The 5153-nt window shown below is 46.8% G+C and overlaps 1 pseudogene across 1 annotated transcript; it reads left to right on the plus strand.

Annotated features, from left to right (window-relative positions):
• The first annotated feature begins 312 nt into the window (after nucleotides 1–312).
• Nucleotides 313–2715, plus strand: LOC147622827 (uncharacterized; annotated as a pseudogene). The gene is made up of 2 exons (XR_015269538.1): nucleotides 313–2321; nucleotides 2441–2715. The product of XR_015269538.1 is annotated as an uncharacterized LOC147622827 (transcript).
• Nucleotides 2716–5153: the final 2438 nt, after the last annotated feature.

Here is a 5153-nt window from a genome sequence, read left to right on the forward strand (position 1 = left end):
GCAAATAAAATTTATACAGGCTGTTGGGCAGGATCAAACCTGCCTTGGACTTGAAGGTGCATTAGAAGTTTAGGACCAGTCAAAATTAACAACAATTAATTTTCACAAGCTTTACTTTAGAAGTTTAGGAACCGTCAAATTAACAACAATTAAGACTCTAATTTTATGTGCCAATACGACAATAACGTGGCGCCAGGGTCAACTTACGGCGGCGTATCGCTGACCAGGTTGTGGCCGGGATTCCTCCGTCACCTTCTGTGTTACTGTTCTTTCCGTCTATATTGTGCCCACTGTGTGTGCTTTTCTTGCGTACGCTGGCCTTTCCGCTGCTTCATTAGTCCATGGGAGCTTGATGTCGCCATGGCCGACCCGAAACGTTCTCTCCACGCCCTGGATTTCTCCGGCCCTCCTTTTCCTCTACCTACCCCTGCAACTATCTGAAATTAATTGTCAGTTCGCGGCATGATTTGGCCGCAGATGCCATTCGCAATCAGCTGCTCGATTTCGTGCTCAATCACAAGCCCCGAGATTCGTAACCATAAGAAGGTATGGCTGCGCTAGCTTCTAATTCCGGCCAGGCTCTTCCCATCCTGCGCTTGCCCCTCATTATCAGCGAAAGCCTGAGGTCCGCCGTCGCTGGCCATGACTCCGGCACTCAGGGCATCGTCTCCATCCTCCTCTCCAGCGCCGACCTTGCCCAGATCGACCTCTCCAAGCTCCAGCTTTTCTCCGTCGATGGCTTCGGCTTGGATGCAACTGCTGCTCAGCCTGCAAGTTCCGACCACGAGCTCGTCCTTCCGGCAGACGTGACCTCTCCCGGCGACGAATTCTCCTTCCAAACCCCCTTGATTCTGAGTCCCTCGGCAGATCTGCATCCCGGCGACATAACTTTCCCGATTCTGAAGAGCAAAGCGGTGGTGGAGGCAGAGAAGGCCTCGGAAGAGCGTCAGCTGCTGAAGCGGGGGGCCGTTTCTCCGTCGCCGAGAGCGAGGAAGAAGGCTGTCTCCATGGACGAGATGGCATTCAGCGAGCAGTTAACTGGCCTTGAAATGGTAGTTTCTGATGCAGGAGAGAGACGCGATAGAGGAAGGGGAATGTCTGCTGCTAGGGTTAGGGCAAAGACACAGCTGCCAGCGCTGGAGTATGCGGCACGCCCATGTCCCGGCTTGGAGGAGAAGGCGGAGTCGCCGAGTAAGATGCATTTCGAGCGGATTGTGGGCGAGACCTCGAGCAAGGTCATGCGGGAGGAGGCCAGGATCGATCTTAAAGCCTCTCCCGCCGCCAAGTTTCTGCTGCAGGTGATGCCATGGGAGCTCACCCCGCCCGCTACCCCCGTCACAACGCCTATTGCCATCCCCTTCCTCTGGGAAGTTGTCCCAGGCAAGCCCAAGCCCCGAGAGCTCGCTTCTCCTTTTCCCTCTTTGCCTCTGCCCCCTCGCCTTCTCCCTGCCCCTCCATCCGCAGCGGCAGTAGCGGGAGTTTGTCCTACAGCAGACTCCACCAAATCGTCACCGCAACCTGACGAAAAGAACGCATTTCCGTCCGACAGAAACAACTCTCGCCATGGCCGTCACCGGAAAAACATGCATTCCTGCCACGTCTTGCACAACCTGTTTTCTGGCCATCATCGATGCCCGTTGCCGGTCGTCGAGACAGGTCTGGAGGCTAGTCAAAGCTATGACAGTCCGCCTCTGTGTGGGCCGAAAGATTCACCTGCTGTAGGATGCGAGACAAGCGGGGAAAGCACGTCTTCGTCCACCGCCATTGACTCCTCCATTTCTGCCTCATCTGACCTTTCTCTCAGCATTGCTACGGTCTCAGGCAATGTGGCCAGCTCATGTGAACCAAGCTTCCGTTATGAGCTCCCCCCTCTGTATGTTGCCCCTGTTGTCCCTTTGACGCCACCGTACAAAGACTTGGGTCCTCTTGATGATACTCGCTCAAAACATACCCGCAGTTTTAACTATTTGGCAAATCTATTTCGTAAAGGGCGAGGGCAGAGCAGAGGTCTGTCGGGAAACAGCACATCCTTTAGCCCCTTCAGAAGGCATGGCAAGGTGAGCAGTGAGAGCAACTCTCATCTGCTGGATGATGCAGAGGGATGCCAGACTGCACGTGGAGTGGTTAATGGTATACATGGGGATGAAGACAGACATAATGCTCTTCCCTTAGGGAGGAAAATTCAAAGTGGTTCTGCTCAGCTGTCCCCTTTCCCTTCCGCTACTCATCGATCTTCCAAGCCCGGCAAGCGCAGGAAACACAGAGGTGTTGGAAGCACTAGGGTATTTCTCAAGTTACGAAGGAGAGGTTCTCGAGTGATTGTACGCATCTACAATTTTTATCCCCTTCATAGAGTCTCTTGAAGTCCATGTAAGAGATGATGTTAAACCTTTCACAATAGGTGCTGAACCTTTGTATGTTTTGCTATTTATTGCTGCAGGTAGCAACCTACCGAGCAATCAAGCGTGCACTGCTTCTGAAAAGGGCAGGCCGTTCAAAGCTTCTAACCATACTCAATTGCAGTACAACACCCTGGAATGATGGAGTCCCCTCCTTCCAAGGATTAGGTGGAGGCTCGACAATATAATTCTGGGCCTTGAACTGAGATGTACCAGATTTTCCGTTTATATGTTCTCTGCATGTCCCATAATATATATATATATATGTATGTATGTATATTGTAGTTATCAAATAGAGCCATGGGCTAGCAGGAAATCCATTGTCTTGTGTTAAGTACCATGTTTACACATATTTTAGTATCATCATCAAAAACACGAATTTTCTGTTTGCCTTTAGATGAAAGATCGTTTAGTCGAGTAGCATTTGTTGCCTCTTTCAACAGCCACCTTATTGAAAACACAGACACCATTACTGACACTGTATACATTCAGACTGGGTTTAGCTAGGCAGGTGATGGCCTCACCTAGCTGGACCAAGGAGTCATACTTCATCACCGGCACCTCATGCTGAAGTTGACCTTGTCTTACAAGCTTTGAGCATAGCTCAATTTTCACAATGAAAAGGGGAATCTTTGTGCCAAACATCTTATGGATCATGTGCTTTCGTAAGTTTTATTGTGAGGTTAGCCCCTGCTATTTTGTCCATGGCTTTTTCAGCATGTGTTATTTATGCAATGTTTACATCTATCAGACTTAATAAAAGTTGTAGGCTTGAATCACTTGCATAACTAATTCTGCCACAGTTAACTTCAGCCCTACAGAAGAAAGCTAATGTTGAAATGAGCCGTCGGTGCAGCCAGGTCTTTGTTAGCTTTTCAGCAGCTCAGGTATGTTTAGTGTGAGTACTTCAATGCAGTGCACTAACAAAAGTATTGTTAGTGAATCAGCTGTGTTGTGTGAACATCCTTATGATGCCCATAGGCCACTCTCATGCTTTCGATATGGTTAGATGCTTTGAGCTCCCTGCAGCATAAGGGGTTGCAAAGCAGCTCCCCCCCCCCCCCCCCCCCCCCCCCCCCCCCCCATTCTTAGAAGATAAATTGATTCTCTTAGGAACTTGGGTTGATTGCTGCCAATAGTATAGGTAAAGTGGAAGTGGATCTCCAAGTTGTCAAAGCTGGAGCTTCCCTTGCACACCTTGCTACTCTCTCCCTCTCTCTCTCATTGAGAAATCGAGCTCAACTAGAGCTATGGACATTGATGACCTGCGTGGGTAATAGCTTCCAGACTTATGCCACTACCATGGTTGGTGGGATTATGGGTGATAGCTTCTGGACTTACACCACTGCCATGGTTGGTGGAATTATGGGTGATAGGCTGCCAATAGTTTAGAGACTGTGTGACAGCCACTTTGGTGTACTAGAGTTATGGCATAGTTATAGCTCCAGTTTATGTAGTCGGATTCAAACAATGGACCGACCGTTGTATGTCATAGCAGGAGAGTTCTTTCCCTTATAGTATGTACTCTTACCTCTTTAGTTGATAGTTGTAGAGAAGAGAAGAGAATGAGCAAAAGAAAAACAGGGCCTCTATAGCAAACCCGATTGTATACCATGGAACACCAACAGAACCATAACACCCAGCCACACGTATATCCAATCAATGCTTTTTCACTTCCATCTTCCAAATACACAATCTAACTCTTGACATGAATAGGGAAATAGGCTATGCTTAAGTAAAGTAGATAGCTTCCAGGTAATTGTGTACTACTGCAATAGATACCCTAAACATGTGATCTAACAGCAAGTGTTTATTTATATACAAACATTAAGATGGAGGGGTGGTTGAAGTACAAAAGGAGGTATCTATCTACTTCATCATCATTATACAATTTAGCATCTATGATTCCCTTAGGCAACTCCCAAGGAATAGTTACATTTCTCATCCACGAAGGAAACATGATCAACACAAACCACTCGAATTTTGTCCGAAATGAGCCAACAACGTCCATCTGGAAAGCTTCACTTCTTATGCATCGCACCGACGGTTCCAATAAAAGAGATAAGTACATGGTTTTTTGATGTTCAATTGAAGTAGCCACTTAACATACCCACAGTTTATTCACTACCCATTGGGCACAATGATAACAAGGGAGTAGGCGAAGAGGTGATACAATCTTTTGAAGAGAAGCATCGCAAAGAGATTTGTTTACTTTATAATATACCCTTGGTCACAAGTCCACACCAACCCAAATATCACAATTGTAAATACTAGGTTACTCTATATGCTACTCATGCTGTCACAATAAATGATAATGACCTTATCTACAGGCTCACCCATATCACTAATAAGTAACTTCTAAAACCAAGCTACCTGACAAGCTGCCATAGTAGTGTTCCTATACTCTGCCTTTGTACCCGACAAGGCAATTGTTGGTTGTTTTTTGCTGCTCCAACTCACAATAGTACCTCCCAAAAGAAAACATAAAGCCATTGGTAGATCTCATGTTTGTTTACGACACTACCAAACTAATCTTCATCTATATATCCATGTAGTTGTATTTGTATGGCTAGCCTCATAGAAAAGTCCATAATCAAGTGTGGACTTTATATACGTGAGAATCTGTCTAGCCACATGCAAGTGTGGCTTCCTAGGGGCCTACATAAATTGATACACAAAAGGGGCACACAAGTCCAAAGTATATCTCAAATCTAGCCTAGTTATGGTCATGTAGATCAAGCTACTTATTATATG

The sequence above is a fragment of the Cibotium barometz genome, chromosome 28 (assembly GCF_041138505.1).
Source record: "Cibotium barometz isolate CiBa-2024 chromosome 28, ASM4113850v1, whole genome shotgun sequence".
NCBI classification, from domain to species: domain Eukaryota; kingdom Viridiplantae; phylum Streptophyta; class Polypodiopsida; order Cyatheales; family Cibotiaceae; genus Cibotium; species Cibotium barometz.